Source organism: Uloborus diversus, chromosome 3, assembly GCF_026930045.1.
Source record: "Uloborus diversus isolate 005 chromosome 3, Udiv.v.3.1, whole genome shotgun sequence".
Taxonomy (NCBI): Eukaryota; Metazoa; Arthropoda; class Arachnida; order Araneae; family Uloboridae; genus Uloborus; species Uloborus diversus.
The window spans coordinates 34263099-34288401 of record NC_072733.1 but is presented as its reverse complement, the minus strand read 5'-3'; the positions used below and the strand labels follow the sequence as shown (position 1 = coordinate 34288401).

The 25303-nt window shown below is 32.2% G+C and overlaps 1 protein-coding gene across 3 annotated transcripts in view; it reads right to left on the bottom strand.

The window, feature by feature from the left end:
* Positions 1-25303, bottom strand: part of LOC129219185 (myosin heavy chain, skeletal muscle-like) — a 232031-nt gene that overhangs the window by 148654 nt on the left and 58074 nt on the right. The window contains exon 1 of one of the 3 annotated variants that reach the window (XM_054853505.1): positions 14849-14957. The exons of the other annotated variants lie outside the window; for them this stretch is intronic. The gene's annotated coding sequence lies outside the window, so the exon portion shown is untranslated. Of the gene's footprint in view, positions 1-14848; positions 14958-25303 lie in introns of those variants that run through there. 3 annotated transcript variants of the gene reach the window in all.

The window sequence follows — 25303 nt, the reverse complement described above, 5'->3', positions numbered from 1 at the left end:
ATATTCGTTAGCATAAAACAGGAAAAAATGTTGTAAAAACACTACGAAAAGTTTTCTCCGATCGAATTGCAGAGACAAATGCTTTCGTATTTTTCCCCTTCTGTACACAGGGTACTTATAAAGTTTTGCACTGATCTTGAAAATTCATTGAGAAAAAAACTACTTCAGATTAAAACATTTTTTTTTTTTTTTTTTTTTTGATCCTTGTAAAAGTTTTTTTTCACAAAGTCAAAGGACTTTTACGTGTGCACTTTTTGCAGTTCTGAGAAGATTTACAAGACTTCAACTTCACACCAGGTACCAGCATAGGCAGAATTTACCTTCCTAGGGTGTGAGGGTTTGATCCTAGCAGTCTTGAAATGATTGAAACCGTTATATTATTGGAAATATGTGTTAAAACCAAAGACTGGGGGGGGGGTCACTCTCAAACTTCCCTCGCATTGCCCCCGAGAGGAGAGGGTTCTTCTATAAACGTCACTTTACGTTAGCGCCACCTACCTGCCTTTAGCTAATACTGTACCAATGGGGGGGGGGGGCTTGACGGAATAAGTATCAAAATAAACAAATAGTTATGTATAAATCATTATGTAATTTTTTTATGAATAATATTTTATCAGGGCAAGACTTTACGTACATCCTGTACATTAATCCCATCGATTAGTCCCTACCATACTGCCGTGGGCAGGTAAACGGCAGTATCTGCAGGAATTAGTTTTCGAGATATTTGAAGAAACACGTTTTGGATTCAATACTAGCAAAAGGGAAATGTTGGCATTAGACGGGGTTTTTTTCTTTCAGCGGAAACCAAATAAGCAATTTTATACAACAAAGTTAACTACAAAAGATGACAAAAATGCAAAAAAAAAATAAATAAATAAATAAAAAAATAAAGAAATAAATAAATAAAATAAAAAAGAAAGAAAAATTTAGTTTCTTTCTTTTACCTGCTCACGGCAGCATATACAGTGCTGATAAAAAAAAATGCATCGACCTCGCATTTTCACAACTATGGGATTATGTGAGAAGTTTTGGTCGACCAATTAACGATGAATGTATGTGAAATTCTGAAAAACTTAGGGCTGTTTCCGAGCCAAGGCAAACTGCTGACCCCGTACTCATTTTTCCATTTCTGAACCTGCGTGTGAGTTTAGAGAAAAAAAAATACTTAACCACATGTCAATTTAAGTCTAATGGCAGGATAAAGGTTTTTAAATTGTTACTTACAAGTTTTGCCCTATGGCACGGAGCAGAATCATCCTGGAAAATGACGTTTGGAACTGAAGTAAAGTGATCCCGGATAGTAGGAAGCAATTTCTCCTCCAAAATGCCAATATACGCCTGAGCGGTTACTGTTCCTTGCACAAAGTGAAGCCCACCAACTCCTTGATCAGAAATACATCCCCAAATCATCTGAGATACGGGATGCTTAATTGTATGTTGAGAATGCAGTTGGAATAATATTCCTCTCCTTTGCGGCGCGAGTGATGCAATTTTTTTTACCACCACTGTACTTCTCTTTTTAAGGGCGAAATCTACAGCTAACAAGGTTAAAAACCCCTTCGTCTGTTAATCAGCGGCTCTCTTTCTAGATGTACTTATCCTAAAGTAGTCCCATTAACAACCTCACAACAAAAATGGAAAATTCTAGTTTCGGTTAACTAACAATGATTGCAGGCGCATTTCCAGACACTAAACAATGGTCTCTCTTGAATATGAATGAATTGCCATTCTCTCTTACAAATAATGAGCATTAATACAGCAAAAGCATCATGAAGAATGTAGATTTTCGTTCTCTGACCTCCTTTTATAAATTTTTGACAACGTTTGAAATGGGATTTTGGAAAAAAAAACAAAAAAATAATTAATGAACAGAAAGCCCAAACAATCCATTGTCTGACCTTTAAACTACTCGTTCTGTTCTGGATTCTCTAATGAATCGTAGAAATTTTTCCTTTCCTCAAAAAGAAGGTTCACTTGTGCATTTATCTCATACTTTCATTTTCAATTGTAAACAGCGTTTAGTTTTGGAGACAGCGTATCAGGATTTTGTCATTTTGTTATTTGTAAAATTTAGGGCAAATTCATGAAGACAAGTTTTGAATAATGAAAAACTTGTAAGAATTAAATTAAAAAGCATTTTTGTGCGTTGGATATTCACAATTTCAATGCAGAGTTGCAGAGTTAGTTTCAAATCTTGTTTAAGAACGTGTTAGTGTTGGGTATTGGGATAGATGGTAACTTCATAAACAATATTTTGTCAAAGATAATGTAGCGAAGAAAGATTTCTTATAGTTCAAGAACTATTTCTGATTCATATTGGTAAGCTGTTTGATAAAATAGTAAAATTATTTCTTTTGTGTGTTGCAAATTTGCTATAAACGAAGCATGTCATTAGAAAATGAACAGAAACACACTTTCCTCTCTGCAGAAAGAGTCGGCATTAGTCTTCTGTCTTTAAATCTTGTTGTAACAAACAAAAGCATTCACCAGACGCAACAAATTTATCTTAACAAGATATTTTCAAAAAGAAAATTGCATTCAAAATCGACCTTTTTTGTAAATCTCTAATTTTATCTGATTATTCCGTAGAACTTCCGACGAAGAGAAAGCAAACGATACTATTTGTAGCACTTTTTAAAGGTTTTTCTGAAAATTCTTATTTACAATACGAATTCTTATTAACGTAGGCGAGCGAAGCAAGCCGGTGGCTTATAGTGTTCCGTTGTATGTTCATGGTGTAACTAGTGCTGACGTAGTGGCCCTAGTGTGTTCATGATCTCAGTTTACAGAAAAAGCAAACATAAGTCCGAAGTTCTGGTCTTAACAAATTTGTTTTCTCTTGTTATAGATTCATGTGTGCCGACATTGTTTTATTCAGAGAAAAGAACGTACCGTCAAAGTTTTGCCTGTAAATAATTAAAAGGCACCCACACAATTTTCTGAAAAATATCACTGTAGTCTAGTTTTCCTCTGAACTATTCAGCTGTTTTTCATCCTCTTAATTATTATTAGACGATCTCACGAATTTAAAAATACCTTTTATGACCAAGTACGTAAATCTGCAACTTCTGCACTTCTAATGTTACTGTTAAACTAAATGGAAAGTAATCAAAAATAGCTTCAGGTTAATAATATGAGGAAAAAACGTATAGAAATCCCGAATTGTCAAGAAACTGCTGAAAATAGCTATTTCAAAGCTACTGCGGACTTAGGAGCCCCTTCCTCAGAGGTAAAAAAATCCCAAAACACACACACACACACACACAAAGAGAATCGATTAACTAACTACTTTCTGTAGTTTGTTGAGTTTTTTTATACAAAACGAAAAACAAATCTAATGAGTGGGTCCACATAACACAACTCTAGCTCTAAAAAAATCAATACATTTATACAGTACTGGTATCGAACTGTCGTAATTTACAAAAAGTTCTCACTGACTGAATTTGGAATAAGGATATTAATCTAAAAAAAAAATCGTTCTGTTACAGAACCCTACAAATAAGAAGCTAAACAGGAAAAGTCCTTGATCATGACCGTGAAATTTATAGTTGACTTCTCAGAAAAAATTGCATTCTTCTTTTGCATAGGCTCCTATTTCATACACATGAATTAATTTCGCTTTCATAACGCATAGGAAGTTTATATTGGAGCACAAAAGGATCTCCGATCTAGAACGTAACGCGCTCATGGGAGATTGTTCATGCTGAGAAAAAATCTTCAGTGAAAATCATTTAATAATAATTGTTCAATTAGTTACACATAATTTGATCATAGCTTTAGGAAACCCGAATATCAGTCGATGCAGATAAATAAAAGAAATGCACCAAACATATTTTTATACGTCAAGAGCAATTTTTACTTCTCTAGTTTTCAAATATTATTTTCACTCACAAAATGAAAAAAAGGAAGAAAAAATAAAGCTTTGAATCTTGGTGATTGTAGGGGTTTTAATATCAGTTTAAAAATTACTAGATAAAATTAATCTGACACGTTACCAATATATTTGATAACATGATATCCATGACCAAATTGCGAAAAAACTACTTATCTGATAAATGATGAAGAAAAAAATAATGAAATATTAAAAATAAATAAATAAAGTTATTTAAATGCCAATACTTGCTATTGAAAGTTAGCAAAAAAAGGTTGTTTTTGCGACCACCATATACAGAAAAATTTTAATTAAAATATGAATTTATAACTTAAGATCGTACTTCGAAAACAGTCAAAAAAAGTAATAGCTAAAAATGTACTTGGTTGCGCTCCCTACTTTTGGTAGCACTCACAAACCCGTAGAACTGCATATGAGTCAGCGAGAAGCAAAGGAATGTGATTGGATATTTTTTAGTTTTGAGTAAAACACGTTTAAAGATAAGTTCCTAGGTAGACTTTCATTAAAAAGTTTTTCTAAATCATGCAGTTTTACAACACCTACCAGGGGTACTAGGTACTAGTATTATTTCTTTCCTCGGGACAGAAGAGAGGTTCACCTACCATCTGCACTGGTTACCTTCAAATTTTTAATTTTGCCACTTACATCCTTTTGCTTCTCAATACCTCATATGTGGTTGTATTTGGAACGCTTTCAGGTAGGGCTCACCAAATACTACGTCCCTCTAGGGTAACAAGTGGTTTCAACATAATGATTACAAATGCCCATACTATATGGGTTTAAACTATACTCCTCTCACTCTCACGAAAAGACTGCATACTGTTACTATACAAATTACTCGTATTTCGAGAGTCCTCATATTTTCGATTTACATTCTTCTGAAAAATGTTTTAAAATTCTTCCAATGCTTTTAACAACAAGCTACAGAGAAATCTTTCCAAGGCATGAATATTGAAACCACTGGATAATGCTGTAACTTTCATCGTAGTTATATTTTCAAAGGATTTTTTTCAATTGAAACATTGACATCCAAAAAACATCGATCTTAATGTAAATCGATTTTAAAAATATCGTTGTTTTATCCCTGCCTAATACCGTTGAAACGCCATTGATATTATTGATAATGTATTAGAAAAGATATAATGGGTTCAAAGGTGAAATCTAACTCTTAAAACTATACTGTTTACTAAACTGAATTCCTGGATAGATGTTGGCAGTGCAGTGAGATAGTGAGAAGCAAACAGATGTAAGTGGACGTTTGTAAGTTTTGAGAAAAACGTATTTGAGCTTCAGATCCCAGGTAGGCTTTCATTAAATTATTTTTCTAAATCATGCTATACAGCAGAACCTACCAGGGCTGCTAGTACTATCCCTCGCACGAAAGCAGAGGAGTGGTTCTCCGATCATTTGTACAGGTTACCTAGAAATATTTAATTTTGGCACTTATATTACTTTGCTTCTCACTGCCTCATCTGTATCAACCATTAAATGGAGCAGTCGAAGTAAGAAACTTTTCACAAATCAAGTTTTTCATATTTTTCATGAGAAAATGGAAAAAACAAAAGTTCGCTTTATGTGGGAAGTACCCTTTATTATCTTGTATAATAATTGCCAACGATTGTTTAAAAAAAGCGAAAGAACAAAAGGAAAAACGCTACAATGAAATTACAGTTTTGAAAATTTTCTCAGCCGTGAAAAAGAATGAAAGCAGAAAATAGTTCAATGTAATCGACAGCTCTGCTTTTCAATCATTACGTAATTCTTCCTTTAAAAATGAGACGCTTAGAAAGCGGACATTATGGCACGTGTGTCCACTGGCCTTTGTTCTTGACCTATTTTCAGCAGCATCTCCCCATCTTCTCCCTACTGAATCATCGAGTGGCCCCATTTTCTAACTGCATTCGAATGACGATGTCATTATCTTCGTCTTTTCCTCAGAGAAACACGTTTCACTAAACAGCCGAAAAATTCACACTCAACTTCTGCTGTAATTACACTCATGACGGCGAATCTCAACCCCGCTTCAGATCATCGGTCCAGTCTGACTCTGAACCCATAAGTCATATTTGACTGATTAACTGCCATTTCCCATGAGCCAGTTCCGAAAACCACTGTAGGTCAGGTACTGAATTTCATGCCTATGTTACACTGATCAAGATAAACGGACCTTTATTACGCATTCAGATCATTGGGAAAAATCGAGCAATCTACACAAACAATAATCGCGTTTATTGACTTTAGGAAAGATATTCACTATCGCTTTTGAGGCCACACTATTTAGGTTAGGTCTAAAAAGTGATCATCCCACACAGTTATTTTATAAATGGGCGTTAACCAGTTGTGTCAATTGCTCCTTTTTATAAACCCATCAATAAATATCCATTCAAGGAAACATTTGTTGCTTGAAAAGTCAAAACAAAGTAAACCCATTATCACCATTTAGTAACTGATCATGATATATTTTTATGAAATCATAGATGTCAACACGAAATATATATGCATCTTATTGTTCCTGTATTCATCAAACAAAACTATATTAATAAGTTACAATGCCATACAATAAAACTGAGCAAACCCACTAGAAATTACATACTTGAAGCGTATGGCTGCAAAAGTATCTCCAAAAAAAAAAAAAAAAAAAAGGAAGTACTTTCGCTACAAAAAGTTTTGAGCTACAACAACTTGTATTGTTTTGCTTAAACTATTTAGGGGACTGTTTTGAAACTCTGACTGTCTCAGGGCGTTTTCCTACCTTGGTATTGCGATGAAAAAAAAACTGAAAAAAAAATGCATTATTTGCGAAAAAATTGGAATTGAAGTTACCTACTTTTACAGCTACACGCTTCACTTGAAGAAACAGTTACAAAAAGACCGATAGGAAGACTTCATTTCTCTCACGAAAATTCGCACCAATTCCTTCCGGCTGCATTTCCTTGTTTTATTTATTTATTTTATGTGGGTTTTATTTATTCTTTTTTAATTGTCTTATTTAAACGAACGCATTAATATTGAACACTGCACTATTCAGTGAAATTTCCTCCAATCTCGCAACAATTATTGGCATAGTAGTAACTTTCATCAATGTGTTAATTTTAATTCGTGGTTTCGTTCATTTAGAATCCAAAAGCACTAGCATTCTAATTGAAGTTTTTGAAACATATTTTTTTTTTTATTTAAATAAAGCTTTAAATTTGTCCAATTGGAAAGGCATGGTGCCGCGAAAAAGATCTTCCGCCTTATCCATAAGCTTCCTGGAGATTCTTGTAAACTCTTAGTACATGTTTTAAAAAGTTTTCATAACAATCATTGTATTGAACTAGAACAAGCAAGTGAACATTCTTTTCATGCTTCATTGAAAATTATAAAAATATTGCAGCATTCGTTTTTTTTTTCCTCTTCCACTAACAAAACCAAGTTAAGATATAGTATAAATATATTTTGTAGCGAAAATATAAACATAGTTTTGTCCAGTGGTCGGAAAAACTACATTTTTTTTGTAGCGAACTACAACTACAACTACTTTACTATAAATGTAGTTTACTACAACTACAACTACTTTTTTCAAAATGTAGCAACTACAAACTACTTTTAAAAAGTAGTCGCTACTTCGCTACTTTTTAGTTATTTTTTAAAAAAGTTAATCAATAAAAAGCATTCACTTATACACCGTTTGAGGATTGAACGAAAAAATTCATAAAATGATTTAGGTTAGTAAACTGAATCCATTTGAACATGGTTTATTACCAAGTATTATTTATTCTTTCCTTCGCTTGCTGAGCTAATTTGTCATTCAAATATTTGTAACGACTTTTACGCATATTCGCTGCAAGAAAGGATTTAAACATGGAAGGAATTCAACCTTAAAATGTTTAATCCTTTCCTAACAGTGAATATTTCATTCAAGAAGTGCAACTCGGCTACTTGAAAATGTAAATAGATGCAGTCATAATTTGTTTTAAATTTTATATAGACATACATGTACATAAAATTGATTTAGATGAGGAAAAACATCTTTTAAACAAAAGAGAAAAACTTTAATTTTCATTATATCAGTTAATTTATAGAAACTTTTTTTTTTTTTTTTTGCTGGAACTAATGAATTCCTTTTGAGCTTCTAGCTAGAGGTCCGGACCAGAACACTATTTTCTTTCTTACGCCACTCATAAAATGAAATAAAAGCATTTTTTCAATTTCACCGAATAACCTCAAAAACTTACATTATTTAATAATTGACTTTTATCATGTTAATATATCCAACACCCAATCAAAACAAAAGTTGCTTCTACTTTTGAACAAAGCCATTGCCTGTTTGGTGATATTTTGATAGTTGAAATTGTAACCGTAACTCCAGTGGATTAACTCTAAACTCCAGTAGATAGCGTTAATTTTGTTGACCACTTTTTGGTTTCTTCATTCTCCTGAAATTACTCTTTGTCGAAATACAGCATTTCCCTGCATGTCAAACATTACCAAAGAATATTTTCAAATTATCATGTCGTGGCGTGTGTTTAATAGTTGATAACGTCAAGAGCGTTACTCGATCATTCGCTAGTATATATATGATGACATCTGAAACATGAAACATAACTAAGAATGCATACTTTACTTCAATGTGAAATTTTAAACTACAATGGACTCGCGCGACAGCGCGATTCTATTTAAACGAAATGGATATTTTGCGAGCTTTTCTCGAGTACTGAATTTTGGAGCTAACGCGAATTCCTCACCTCGTTACACGAAAACTTTCGAGTGGGAATCACGGGGCTTAAGTATCACCTTCTTTACTGCCTACTAAATATTAGTTTTGTGAATAAATTTTCGCTTCCGATTCACTGAAAGCGGAAGTTCCCCAACCGAAACATCGCTTTGTTAATTTACAAATCACCACTCGCATCTTTTTCATTCTAAATATGAAGTTGATGAAACATAATTTCACATAAGCTGCTGTTCATCTAAAGTTTAAAAATGGAAGGAAAAATAGAAATCTCTGATAACTAAAGAAATGTAAAGATTTTCGATATGCTTGAACAACTAAAATGTGTATCGAATATAATTACAATATCTACTGTATAGTATTATTGTAGTGTTTCACTTTTTTTATTGCTACATACTATACGTACCGCAGTGTTTCATTTTATGCCATTATCTCCCTTTTGATTTTTGTGCAACCTAACAGTATTTTTATTCAATAACATAGCTTTTTTAAAAATACAGTAAAGCTTCAGTTCTCTATGTTTAAATTTGGTAATAGAAGGTTAAGAAATGGGTAAAAATCATTTGAGGGATGTTTTCAAATGCTTCAAAATTATTGGTATGCTCATAAAAAATCGCATTTTTCCGCCTTTTCCACAACGCGAAATTTCAACCTACGCTGGGAGTCTAGGAACGCATCCCTCGCGTAAGTTGAGATTCCACCGTATATGTAGATGACATCTGACATGGATACCGAGAGCTTTTTCTCAAAGAGCATATTTGCAAGAAACGGAAACATTTTCGTGATCATACATTTCTATAACACTGTAATATTTGTTGTTAGCCGGCCAAGCCAGTTCAATATCATCCTCTTCCATAACATTTACTGTAGCTTCCATACTAGGTGGATATTGACACAATAATTTCATTGACGTCTAAAATGTTCATCCACGGCACATTCTCAGCTGCCAGAAAACAGAAACGCAGCATAGGCGCCATTTTGCATAGTTTTAGGGGAGGGGGGCAGATATTTTCCCCATTGTTTAGCAGGAGAAGTTCACATGGAAACTGATTTCAGTACAGATTAGAATTATTAAAATTTGACATTTTTAATAACTTATTTAATAATGGCTGGAGAAGAAATGTTTTTACATTTTTGTGAAGAAAAAAAGTACTAAAAGCAAGGAAGTTCTAATTTCTAAAAGGTTGGGGGGTGGGGCTTGAGCCCCCACTTGCCCCATATATGGGTGCCCATGAAACGCGGTACTACATTAACAGTTATCGCTTATTCTTTCTATGCCATTCGATGTGAATATTGGGGAAATGTGAAAATGTCGATGCTAAACAAGTTAATGGCGTCAAACAGATAGAACGTATGGTGTCAATCTGACGTCAACTCGTATTTTTTAGAGTCTTCCGGACCTGATTAGTACAAGTTTTACTCGCGTAAGACTTGCACCAGTCAGATTCGTTTGAAACCTCGTTTCTTTCTTCTTCTTCTTTTTTTTTTTTTTTTTTTTTTGAAATTTCATTTAAAAGTAGTTTCCAGAAATCGCTACAAACTACTTTTAATTGTATCGAACTACTCGCTACACTACTTTTTTTGAAAAGTAGTGCGCTACACTACAAACTACTAAAAAATGTAGCTACTACAGTAGCGTCGCTACTTGTAGCGCGCTACTTCCAACCACTGGTTTTGTCTTAAAGAATGTATTAACGTTTATTTTACACGAAGAAGCTGGAACAATTTCTTTTTATTATTATTATTATTATTATTATTATTATTATTGTAAATTATTACGTATAATTAAGGTAATCAGCTCATATAAACTGCGCTGGCAAGGGAAAAAAAGTAATGTCATTTGTTTGAAGTGCAAATAAATAATTTATGAGATGCAAACGATTGTTGTCTCTTGGTACCCCATAGTAGGAGACACGCTGTGTAAGTAAACTTTTTCTGGATTTTTATGAAAGTAAAACTTTTTGTAAACGTTTGATTTAAGCGTTTGGACTTTTAAACCATCCTAAATCTGAAGTCCATTTCATTTTATGCTCAATATGGTTATTTTTTCTTAACCATGTTTGTTGCCAAAATAGTATAAAAATAACCTATGCATATTCTGAAATTTTGTCGCATTAAGTACAGAAAAAACGCATTACAAGAAATTCTGCAGATATGTGTGTAGAAAACCCGCCAAAATTCAAGTTCATATTATTTTAATATTTCTTACTATTCCTGAATCACTGTAATGTTTAAATAAGCCGCTCGTATAAAGCAGATAATAAAAAATTATTTAGCATGTCGAAATTGTAAAAAAAAACTATTTGACAAATCAAGCATTTTGTTTCAAAAGAAGTAAGAATCTTAAAAGATTTTTTTTTTTTTTTTGGTACATACAAAAGAAGGATTTTAAATGTAAATATTTAATGTTGAAATTTTGAGATTATTGCATTTAAATTATCAAAATCGATATTAAGTGCTTTTATAAACTGTCCATTAAGAAAAAGCAATTACGTTTTACGAAAAATATAAAATATTGCAGAAATTTTCAGTAATATTCTGATAGGAAATTTTCTGCTTCAAAATGAGAGTAAAGAGCTGCGTGATTTTAGAAAAATAATTGGACAATCAGGGAAAAAAAAACACAGTGAAATTCATTCAGCATTAAATCAGCTCACTTTTTCGTAGGTTAACATCAATTTCCAAATTTCAGCCGCATTTTAACAGAAACCTGGTGTTAATTTATTGACATTTATTAAATTATTTCAAGTAAGAAGTACAAAAACGTAGCATTAATAATTATATGTATAACTTAGATTTTGTCTTTTTGTGTCCATCATACTGTAACTTAAAGTTACAGCAATGCCAAAATTTATAGTTAAAATGAGTTCTCCCATTAATATTAATTGAAATTATGACTATTGGTCGAAGTTAAAACAAAAGAACTTCTCCTTTGAAATAAAAGTTATTCTTGTTTAATTTTTTGATGACCATGTAACATATGTGACGATTAAATTCAGAATTTGTTTGATAAATAATGGAATACAAATAATTTATAAGTTTTAGCTGTTCCATGTCATTGGAAAAACCTTAAAAGTTTTTAAAATATTGGCAATTTTGTATATTGGCAAAAAATAAAACAAACAAATAAATAAATATTGTTTAAAAAAAATTCTACTGTAAACTCTAAAACCATCACAATCGAATGCTGAAAACATCACAATCAAAATGTATCTACATTCATACTGCCATTCTTGCACTTCTGTCCAAGATTAGTACTTTTTAATTGAAGATAAAATACATGTACTGTGATTTATTATCGAAATATTTCTGAGGTTGAATAATAAATGTATCAAATTTTGGAAAATGGTTGTAGCTAGGGAGTATTTCTCATGGGAGCTCACAAGAGCTTAGTTCCTGTATTTCTTATAAATGTCATGTGAAATTTTACATAGTTGACTGAATTCTGGCCTGTATGCACGTTAAAAATGGTTCTGAAAACTATGTGGTTCCCGCACTTAGAAATCAAGGCATGCTTCTCTTATAGTTCATAGAAACCCATCAATTTACATAAAATCTACTGAACCAATTTTCACAAGGTTTGACACACATACTATTTACGTTTCCATTTAAAAGTTTCAGGCATAAAAAAAATCCATAATCAACGACTAAGCTTATGGTTCATAATTGTGAATTGAGAAAAAATATCTCCACACTTAAAACAAACTTTGGACTTAAAAAAGTTAGAGATTACTCAATTAAATAAAATAATTCTATAAAAAGCTTAAGAAAAATATTCACTAGTATAACTTCCAACAGTAATTAATTTGAAATCTCTATGATTTCCTACGTAACTTTAAAATAACTCATACTACTTTCACCTTAACAGCTGTTTCTTTCCAACCCTCAAGGTTATTTAATTACTCAAAATATTCCTATCACACGACCGAAACTTATTGCTTCATAGCTCCGCACATCGCAAAATGACTTAAAACCAACACCATATCAAATATACCTCGAAATGACACTTCAGGATGTTAATGATATACTGCAATTATTAAGCATGAAAAAGTTCTCACACCAAGTTACATAACAATCTGTAGTGCAACGAACTTCGAACGTAATCGTAGAAAATAACAGTTACCGTACTGAGTGTGGAAAAGGCAAGTTTGCATATATGATCTGGGCCATGTAACAAATGAATCGCCTTCAGTCAACCGGTAACTATCATTTTCAATGAACGAAAAGCTTCTCTTTGAAGAAATGCGCCCGTAACTTACATGGGAAACGGGCCTAGTAAAAAGGAAATACTTTAAAGGTTACAGCGGACTGATTTTGTTCGTAAGACTACCTTTCCAGGAAAATTGACTCGGAAAGAAAATTGTAGTTTCCGACTGTTCTTTGGATTTTCTCTGTTGCCAAAACCTGTGCAGAAGTTTTTAAGATTTGCATTTTGAATTTGCGTAGCTCAAACAAAAAGACGTCAGGACCTTTTTTACGTGGGAGCTCACGGGAGCTCAGCTCATGTACTTATTTTTAAAGGAATTTCTACACATTAAATGTAATTTAATGTGTAAATTAGCTCATGTACTTATTTTTTAAGGACTTTCTACACAATTAAATGCAATTTAATGTGTAAATTAGCTCATGTACTTATTTTTTAAGGAGTTTTTACACATTAAATGTAAATTTGATGTGAAAATATTCCTTTAAAAAATAAGTAAATGAGCTGAGCTCCCATTTTGAACATTGGTAATCCTTTTATTTTTTAAGATGAATTGAATGGTTAGTAAAACGAAAATAATGATAAAACAACGTGAAAAAATAAACGAACGTAAAAATAAAAGCAATGTAAAATAACGTTGCTTTTATCGGATATGTTTGCATCCAAAAGCTCAATCTTTGCATTGAAAAAAGGGATCCTTGAAATCCCAAAACAAGTTTATGCACTTTTCTTGCAAAATTTGTGCCTTTTTTCGTTAGTTTTTTTCTTTTACTTTTCAAGTACAAAGGTATTTATTAAATTCGAATTTATTGATATTCCCATTTGAACATATTTATATTTCAACATTTTGAAGAATGACATAGTGAAATGGTAAATCCGAGATTAATCTACTGTGAGTTCCTAAAAATGATGATATGTAGTCACTACGAAGTGACGCATTAAACTTAATGTACACAAGTAATAATTTCAGTGATACCACCTGAATTGTATGCATGCATTTTGTGAAAGTATTTTAGAAAAATGAAAATTTTATACTCTATGTTCAAATTACTTCAAAGCATTTAGTAAGGTTTTATTAAAGACGTAATAAAGTTGTAATTTCATTTAGAAAGACTTATTTTATAATCAACTAGTCAACATCCCAAATTACTTTCATTTGACTATTATTAATCTCAAAAGGAATGAACATTGGTAAATCAGCTTATTCAATGATGTAAAAAAAATTTTTGAAACACAGTAAACAACTTTCACGCCTATTTGAAGAAATTCGACTAATTTTGATTTTCTATTAATTTAGTACAAATATTGTTTAAAAGCTTTAAAATGCACGGACAAAATATATGCTCTATATAAGTTACTTACGTCTATACAATAATATCTGCATTTTCAAAAGTGAAATATATTTTCAATGTTGTATAACTTCGACCAAAAAAGTATAAAAATATCAATTTACAGTGCTCTCACAGGAAAACTTGAACTAATTGGAAATTGAACTTACGAACGTTAAATTTAACAGTTTTTGATAACTGTGCTGAATTTTTATGTTTTGAACAAAATCGTTATGCCGATAAAAGCAATTACATTTTTTAAATAAAATGTGTAATACATGTTTTGTAAAAATTAAAAAGCACGAATCCATTTTGATTCATTTTATACTAAATGCATATTTTTTTTTCAAATTTTTACTCTGCTTTGAAAGAATCTCAGTATTACGTAATTTTAACAGGTCAAAGTAATTTATTAGTTTCAAAAACGCCTGCGTTATTCCCCCAGTAACTAGACCGCAAAAACCTTAAATGCACAGACACATCATTAAAAATCATTTCATTTTTTTCCATGCAATACTCTTCTATGCATTTTGTTTTTCTTACGAAAGAGAAAAAAGCAAACTTAATAATACATCTATAATATTAACCGAAAAGGAATGCTCACTAGTTACAGTACATGAATGGATATTCAACAGTTTCATTATTTTGCTTTTTCACTAAGTTTATTTCACAAGAGGAGAGTAAATGTGATAAACTCATGATCCATTTACCCATAGCATCATCTGTTCCGTTTCAAACAAAAGATCGAATGCAGCATCGGATCATCCTCGATCAGTAGTTTTGTGTAACCACAAAGAGGTGCGAATCCACAATAGGTGAACCGTTAATCCACCGCCTTTGCTCGCGCAACGCATTTTGTTAAGGTAGGAATCAGGCATCAGTGACAACGGGCGGTTCCGAATGAGTTCTCGTGCATTTACTGTCGAAATTTTTTTCATACTAGTGAAATAGTTTTATGTCCAGATCTGGAAATAGTTCAGGAGAATCAAGGTCTTTTCCGAGATGTGAAAGCATCGTGTGTATAAATCACTCCGAATTGACGAGAATGTAAAAAAGGAAGGACACGCAAATGATTCTGTTTGTGACGGTTTTACGGCACAAAACAAGATATTTAATCCACGTTGGTTTTTCATGTAATGTATTAATGTAGGTTTGCGTTAACATTGAACAAGAGAAAAAAAAGCCATGCCCAAGCACAGTAGAACCTCTCAATAAGAGATTCTAGAGGGACTATGAGTTGATGCATTCAGTGTTTCAACTTAATATAATTTTACAGAAAATCACCCGTCATGGTGTAACGGGTACAAACTGCTTCTTTATTAGAAAGATTACTCGTAAACATTGACGTGTTTAAATATATATATATATATATATATATATATATATATATATATATATATATATATATATATATACATATATATAACTGAATAAATTACTGAGGAGGAAAAGTATGCTTGCTAACACCAGAATTTAAAAATACTTTCTGGCTATTATGATTTCATCATCACCAGAAATCTAATGAAAAGTTCAGCTTTATTTTTGAAGGGAAAAATTTTTTCGTCTTTAGCAGTGACGTAGCCAGAAAAAAAATTCCAGGGGGAGGGGAAAGGGATAAAATTTCACAGGAATATATGGCATAAGTTTTAGTTATTTCCTTTGATATTAAAAAAAGAAAATTTCTTGGTTTTGGAGGGGGAATACCCCCCCCCCGTCCCTTGGATACGACCCTAGTTTAGAGTGTTTTAAAGGTGTCCCTTCATCAAAACCTGATTAATAAACGATCCTGACGGACATAAGCACCATAATTTTAGGAGCACCAGATTAGGGAATATTTCTTTCTTTCTTCCCTTTTTTTTTTTTTGAAATGGTTACTTTGAAAATGTGTTGATTTTTCATTAGAGGGGTACCAAATTTTGCAAGGACCTGGACATCACTTGGGCTTGTTCGGATCTTGCCCTTCATCTTTCTGACTCGATGCCGTCGTACACTGCCCGACCTTGCACAAAAAAAAAAGGCACGGCCCAGACTCTCAGCAGTTGGTGTAAAAGAAAAAAAAATACAGCATAAGATTACTCAAAATAAAAAATATATTCCAGAAAACTTGTGTGATTTATATAACCTTAATTATAGAATCCAGAAACGTTGGGGTGTAAAAAAACTTTCCGATCCGCTCCCTCAGAAAAAGGTGCTCCCAATCAAAGGTTGAGAATACCTTCATTTCTCTCTTTTAACGACTTTCGTTCTCAATATTTATCATCATTCGGAAAAAACCGACATCAAAACGCTGAATCACAATCAAACAATCCTATGTATGTATCGTTAATCTTAAGAACAGTAATAATGTATTATTTCTTTCCCCCTACCGATTGACAAGAAGATGTCACGATTGAACTTTGCTTTTGCTCTCAGATTCGCAAATACTACACACGAGGTCATCTGCGTGTTGGTGCGCATCGCGTCAGAAAACAAGAAACTACGCATTCGTGAGTTAACTGTCAAAAAAGCACACTCTAGCTCACTTCCGAGTTTTGAAAGTGGGTCTCACTGGGGAAACCGGCATATCGCTTTCTAGCTCAGTTAATTGTGAAGAGAGAAAAGTGCAATTGCTGGAACTGCGCATTCTTCTTCGAGCAATTACCTTTCATCAAATAATTGGAAGCTATTTTCGTAGATACATTCGCAAAGTATATATAAATTACTCTTTCCCAACGATTGAGATTCCCAACATTGAGACCCTTTCGGAGAAACTTGATTTGCCAGATCAAGTGTTTCCTATTTTAGAAAATCAGCTACAATTATCTAGTTCAGTTCTTGTCTAGTTATTGCTTATGTATTGTTAACTTTTCAAAATTATGATACCTTTAACTTAGTAAAATAAAGCAAAAACTATCTGTTTCTGTTATAATTAGTTTTCACAATTATTGTTAGAATGAAGTATCCTGGTAATACATAAAAATGGTAATAACTTTTGAAAATAACTTGATCGCTACCAGATATTTAAGATTGACTCCCCCCCCCTTGTGATATAAATCATAATTATTTTAATAATCCGTCGTTTTTTGTTCTTATAATCAGAGATCAAATTATTTCATAATGATGGTTTTAAAAATTAAAGCACAGATTTACTTTATTTGAAAACTTGGTTTCTGAGACTCAAATTTGGTGAAATTGAAATAAGGCATGAAAAACTCCCTGGTCAGCCGGTTTTTTAGTACTCCATCTTATTTTTGACTAATCTTCCTCTGAAAATAAAATGCGTCAACATGCGAGTGTGACACATTTTTATGCCAAAGCACAATGGTTATGTTTAGGTATTATAGAAGGAGTAGAAACTAAAGATATTTTAGGATGCAATTGCCGCACTTCAGTGAATTTTTTCCAATTTCCATTTTTCTGCGACGGACAGAAGAGAGAAATATCAAGAAAGCTCTTACTAAGCAAAAAAGTAGGCAACAGTTACAACGTCTCCCAGCATTTTTTTTTTTTTTTTCAATCCAAGTCAGGAATCAAGCATGACTTCAAATATGATCGCAAGGTTTTGAAAATCAAATGCATTGCGCTGGTTTTTAAATTTCGTTTTTTCTAAGTCTTTTAGAATGATTGACACGTATAATGCAACGATTTGATTACAAAACTAAGATTACAAACTTCAGTCGTACATCGTAAAGTGGAATTTTGGGATCACTTTTCACTTGTAACTTTAGATCATTGAAAAGTTTTATATATATATATATATATATATATATATATATATATATATATATATATATATATATATATATATATATATATATATATATATTTAGTGTAATATTAAATTTATTCAATTGAAATAATGTCCGAATCTTATATAAAAGTCTGTTATAAATGACAAAATATTAGTCTCTTAGATATTTAACTTACAGTTTTTATGTAACGATTTCGTATTTAACCATGTTTTATTAAGTCGCTTTATTGTCTATATGTACATGTGAAATCTTGTGACGGATTTTGAACAAATTTTTCGATGAGTTAGAAACTTGAAATTTCGAACATACATCAGAATCGGACAAAAAATGCAAGAAAATTAGTTTAAAATCTTTCTTTTTGTTCGTAAATTATATTGATTGAACAAATTTACCGAGCTCTGTCCTTGTCAATTTAAGTCTGTGTCATTGTCTCATCCAAGTTTTTAAAATCGATTGAAACATTCCTTACACACAAAACTGAAAAGCAGAACTTAATTCTATACCTCAATGTCAGTCTAACGTAAGTCTAATTATCTCTACTTTGAAGGAGTCGCGCTCTCATGACACTTGTAAACAATTATAAATGATATTTTTTATATAGAGTTACGTTTTTATGGCTCAATGTGGAATACGATTCAATTGCAATGGAGTAATAATCCGAAAATCGCCGACTTTAGACATATGTCAGTCTGGCCCTGACGTACAGAAATAATGGAATAAAAAAAGCTTTAACTTACCGCGTTTTTAAAGCAGACTAACATGTATAAAAATAATTTCTATAAGCTATATCTAAACTTTAAGCTCCTTACATAGCAGATTCACAATTTCTTACAACAGATTATCCGGAAAATTTATGATTGAAAGTTTTTAATAACCATCAAAATATGTGTAAGATTTAGAAGGAATAAAACAGGTCCTACTTATTTCGTAACTACTCTACGAAATGTAAAGAACAGTTATCAATGTGAAAACTGACACATCTGTTTATATTATTGGCAGGGTTTTGTTAAATTAACAGTTTTGCTTTTAACAGTTTTGTCAAGTTATAAACGCATCAATTATATATTATGTATGCCCCCCCCCCGTTTTTTTTTTTACTTCAAAGCTTACAAGTATTTTGATTGCTATTAACATTTACAATCACAAATTTTTCGGACAATCTGCAAGAAATTCTGAATCTGTATAGGCTTTAAATTAAATTATTGCTTAGATATTTTTTATACTTTTTATTTGTTTTAAAGACTTAGTAAATATAAAACTTTTTTATTTAAATAATTATTTTATCCTGAAAACAAAACAATGAATTATAAGTGAACGAACGGCCTTTTTTTCAATCAACTACGACGTTATATACAGACCTATGGCTGACGATACGTGAGAATAAATTTCCACAAAAGATATTACTAAAGCATTATGTATATATGAAGAACATTCACGTGTCTTCTGGAAAGCAAAAATATGTCAAGCAAAATAGTTAAACATAAAAGGTGAAAAACAAAAACCAAAAAAGGCTGAAAAATTTAAGAAGTGAAAGCCAGAAAGAGCTTTATCACAAAAAAACAAATAAGTGAACAGAGTGTAGATTATTCTTTTTCGCCAATAAAAAACCACGGTACAAAAAAAATTATACAGACCAGAAAAATTTCATCCGCTTAAAAAATTGTATGGAGAAAATAAGTTTTGTTCAAAAATAATTTCTTTCATTTCATCCGTTTAACAAAAAAAAAAAAAAAACTATTTCTCAGTAGGCCAATTACAGAAACGCTTTCTATCTTTCGTGATTCATGGCTGCAGGCCATGCCAGTAGTAATTTTTGCACTTTTAATGTTGCTATTGTGTCTACAGCCTGTTGTCTGCAAGATAGCTCTTTTTTCTCATTTTAGTTTATTACAGTAGTTAATAACTTGCAATGGTAGCAGTTTTACTTTTCAAAAGGGTTTAACCCATTCAAGTCCAGTCACCCTAACTAGTCGAGTTAAACAGCAAAAGTATGTGTACATTTCGAAAAAATGTTATTACTTTCATTAAAATGAGTCCATTTAAATTTTAATCAAACGTTTTTCGTCTTCTGTAGTGGAAAAGCAATGTTTCACTTATACTAAAAGCTTCTAAGCTTGTGATTATACTTGTTTTTGAACGCCTTGATTATACCATGAAAAATCTAATTTCTTATTTAACTCTTTAAAGAGTATCAATCAAACACTTTAGTGAGTATAAAAGAAGATAATCTAACTGGTTTTAAGAACTGAACTGTATCTGAAAATGTTCATAACAATATATTCTTCGCGATCTTTAACATTTTCTGATGTGAACAATGAAAATGTCAATGATAAAATCATGGATAAACATCTGAGGATAGAGTCATTATTAGATTACAAACTTAATTGGTTAAAATGTTGTGAAATTAATTTGTTGTTGCACTGTGGGATTGTGATAAAAGAAAATGAAACACCAAGCAATTATGTAGTACTGCAAAAAAGTAAGGAAAAAGCACACTCACAAGTGCATTTCTAGAAATGATAAAGTAGAGGTTGTATAAAACGATGAACTATGAAAAGCTAGAGAAGTTATTAAACTGAGTCCTCATTTTTTCCCCTTTCGTCATATTAGAAGAGTAAATCAACGTATTTGATTCGAGTTTGATATAGAAATGAAATACCCGTGCAATTTCCCAAGGAAAACTCAAGCCAAATTGTTGGCAAAGAGAGAAGTAAAACTCCAAAATATCCGATAAACATACGTTTGATATCGCCTTAACTACTTCCTAAAAGTCTTGACACAAATTTACTCATATATCCTTTGCTGTTCCCTGGTACACAATAGCTTTGATATCGCAGTTTGGTCACGGCTCCGTCGATCCAAAAATTGCTTCTTGGATAAAATGTGTCATCTCTGTCAATAGCCTGTGTAACCTTTTGCGCATGTCAGTGACAATGAGAGCGAAAGTATGAAAGAACTTGAGACAAGAAGAAAAGATTATGAGATCAAATAGGACAGTACGACCACGATGTGGGGACGCATAATTAGATGTCCATATTAATGAGTAACTATCAAGTTTCAGGATACATTTCTGTATGAAGCTGATTGTATCAGTAAACCGAACAGTCGCAAGTCCGGACAAGAGGTGGTGGCCGTATATGAATGTAATTACCATTCAATAGACAGTGCAAAATAATTTCTAGTGTCTGTGAGCAGATAATTAGCAGCACCATTGAACGTTTCTTATCTTGTAGTGAGTGTAATTCAAATATTGTTCCTAACGTGCTGCATTGCACAGTGAAATGATATAAAATGAAAATCGATGTTCTCTCTAAGACTAGAGGTTCATTGCTCAATAACTTCATAATATGGGCGGGTGAATTCTGACGAACACAATAATTGCGTGAATAATTAACGATATGAGCAAAATAAATGTTATATTTTGAAACGACGTGAATAATATAAGCATAAGGATTTTTAAAAATGTATTAGTAATATTTATACGTTTTTTCAATTTATGGGAGTGTAATTCAAGTCAGTGTAATTTATTTGAGTGTAATTCACAAATATTATGAATTACACTCAGTTAAATTCACAGTGTGTAAGTTATGTGAGTGTAATTCACAAATATTGTTTCTAACATGCTGCATTGCACAGTGAAATGATTTAAAATGCAATCGATGTTCCCTCTCAGACAAGAGGTTCATTGCGCAAAAACTTCATAATATGCGTGGGAGAATTCTGACGAGCACAAAAATTGCGTGAATAATTAACGGTATAAACAAATAAGTGTTATATTTTGAAATGACGTGAATAATATAAGCATAAGAATTTTAAAAAATATATTGCTAATATTTATGCGTTTTTCCAACTTATTAAATATCAATTTACAAAAGACTTAAAATTATAAGTATTTACACTCATTTACACGACAAAGAGAAATAAGAAAAAGAAAAAATATCATATGCATACCGTAATAAAAATGTTCTACTGTATAGTCTATTACAATCAAACAGTATAAACTATTAAAAGTTAAAAAATTGAGAAATTCATGCATATCAGAGGCTAATTTAAAGTTTTGGGGGTAGTTGGATCAAGTTTCATGTGTGAAGGGGGATCACAGTTTTCCAAAAGAGCGAAAGAGCATCATTATTATTAAATTATATCAGTCCACATTGCAAAGATTTGAATTCAATGTCTTGCGTTTCTCCCGCAACTTTGTACAACAATTCAAAAACTGCACACTTACATCTCATTTTATTTTCGCAAACATTCAGTAAATGTTTCATTAGGTAAAACATTTACAGAAAAATGAATAAAAAAGGATAAAGCTAGTATTTGAAATGTTTTTGCTGACTCATTTCTGCCCATGCAACAAAGCGCTTAAAACTTGTTCTAACTAAAAATTGTTCATCCACACTTCAGAGACAATGACAATTTTTTTATGCTCTGAAAGAAAAAGTTCTATTTTCCGAAGGCTGTAAAGGATTTCACATTTCACTTAATAGGCACAGTGAACTAAATAAAAAAAAAGTACAGGGAAAAAATTTCCTTTTTATGAAAATAAGGTTCATACACACACACACACACACATATATATATATATATATATATATACATATATATATATATATATATATATATATATATATATATATATATATATATATATATATATATATATATATCTTCACAACCGGTCCGGTTTTTTCTATCTTGTTAATGATATCGGTGACAAAAAAGAAGAAAAAAAGATATCTGCCCTTTCTCGTAACCTTTCTTAAATGTTCATCTCGTTTCGGAGTCTCGCCGGAATGTTTTCAAGGATGAGATTTTAAAGTATTCGGCAGACATCCCGCCACTAATTTTAGATTTTGAAATCATGCGCGCTTGCACATTATGTTACAACTTTTTTAATAAATTATTTATTTTATATGCTTATATAGCTATAACTAAGATATTTATATGATTTAAACAAGAATAGGATTCCGTTACCTTTTAGTTTAATCAAGGAATAATAATACTTAATTCCTTAGCTAGGTAAGTATTTAAAATGCATAATGTAAATTTGCTTTATGAAGTTTGAGTGGAAAGCTTTTTGTTTATTGATACTTCTCTTCTAAATTCGTGCAAAAAGTTTTGTGCGGAAAGTGAAAATCAAACTGTATCTGCATTTATGTAAAAATACTACGGTAAAAAAAAAACTGCCCATATAAATTTCATACTATATTCATGAGTATCTCAAATGAACTGCGCTCCCGCGACGCCACTGCGAGTACATAAACTGTCGACAAACACATAGCCGATGCAATTTTCCGCCGCAGAAATATGTGTGTGCATCGATTTACACACATATTTTTTGCGGCTTATAAGGGTCATTCTACAAAAAGTGAAACTTTTCTGTTACACGCGTTTTACAGTAAAACCTTTAAGGAACAATTCATTTATCAATGTTTTTTAATTTCATCAAAAATATACCTATTTAAACCTGCCAACAATTTTTTGACCCCGTGGCATGTACACACCTTGTGTTGCTGCTTATGTTGCTTAATAACTTGTTTAATTAAAAGTATATACTTATTTCTTGATTATTCCTTTCACAAGTGTATCAAATACTAATTGTTTAAGTACATTTAATTTTTACTTCCTTTTACAAAAAAGGAAATATTGTATTCGCGAAAAAAAAATTCACTCAGAAATCGACCTTAATTTCCATTTTACTCACCCCCGAATGAATATTGAGTTTTTTTTCGACTCGACCACGCGTGGATAAGTGTCTAAGAACGAATAGACACACGAAATATCCATAATGATGATTCCCGAGTTAATTACAACAAATTTTCTCGTGACGTCTGTATGTATGTATGTATATATGGGCGTATGTGCGGATGTGCATATGTGTGTCGCATAACTCAAGAACGGTGAGTCCTAGAAAGCTGAAATTTGGTCCGTAGACTCCTAGTGGGGTCTAGTTGTGCACCTCCCCTTTTGCTTGCATTCAGGTGTTTCTAAAGCGGTCTTTTGCCCCTTTTGGGGGGGAAATCATTGTTAATTTCGATGTAAACTCAAGTGGTGTTATTATTTGGCGCGCACTTGGCAATATATCGCCAGTCTTTTGGTCGCCAAGTTTTGTCGCCAACTTGGTGACAATTTGGCGATTTTTTTTTTTAAATCTGTTTTAATTTGGCCACTGCTGGTGATATTTAGAGAGTAAACTGTTGAATCACATTAAAATTGCCAGTAATGAGGAAATGACATTAAATTGGAGTAAAAGGAAGTCATGTGATGCACACATCAGCTCGTTTAATATTGTGTTTTAGTTCGTTTTAGTAGGACAAGGAGTCATGTCACACAATAAATTCTCACCTCCGTTACATAAACACAAAACGCCATTCCTCATTAACACGTGGCAGTAATGACATCAAATTTTGCTTTCTATGATACAAGGGAACCCCCCCCCCCCCTGTTTATTTTCAGCCATAGTTAAAGTTGATTTTTGTCGAAAGACAAGAAGATAGATTTTGCTTTAAAAACTTAGTATGGTTATTCTGACTTCTCGTCTACGAGAACTTGAATTTCAGGGAGGTAAATTAATGTAAAACGAGCTGATGTGTGCATCACATGACTTCCTTTTACCCCAATTTAATGTCATTTCCCCATTACTTAGTATAGTTCACTCTCCAAATATCACAAACAGCGGCCAAATTAAAATCATATTTTAAAAAAAATCGTCAAATTTGTCGCCAACTAAGCGACAAAGACACTGGCGATACATCGCCAAGTGTCCGCCAAATTATAACACCATTGAGTTCACATTGAGATTAACAATGATTTCCCCCCAAAAAGGGGCGAAAGACCCTTTTAGAAACACCCGAATGCAACCAAAAGGGGAGGTGCACAACTAGACCCTACTAGGTGTCTACGTACCAAATTTCAACTTTCTTGGACATACCGTTCTTGAGTTATACGGCATACATACGCACATACATACGTACATACGGACGTCACGCGAAAAGTTGTTTTAATTAACTCGGGGAATGTCAAAATGGATATTTTGAGTCTTTATACGTTCTTAGGTTCCCCGTGTGGTCGGGTTGAAAAAAAACTCAACATTAATTCGAGGATGAGCAAAATGGAAATTAAGGCCGAATTTGAGTGAAAAAATTTTCGCGAATACAATACTTCCTTTTTTATAAAAGGAAGTAAAAAAAGAAAACAAAATGTTTCGAAATTGAAAAACATTTGCGTTCAAAAGTTACGTTTTCTGGAGAATGACCCATAAGCAATTTTTGGCAACAACGCATTTTCTGTTTATTTATCACATTTTTCTGCACTCTTCACATGATACCTATCATGTTTGCAGAAATTCTACACATTTTAAGAATGTATAATGAGTCCAATGATCACAAAATGAAAGCATGACCTCGACATTGACACTACTACGCAATCATTGAC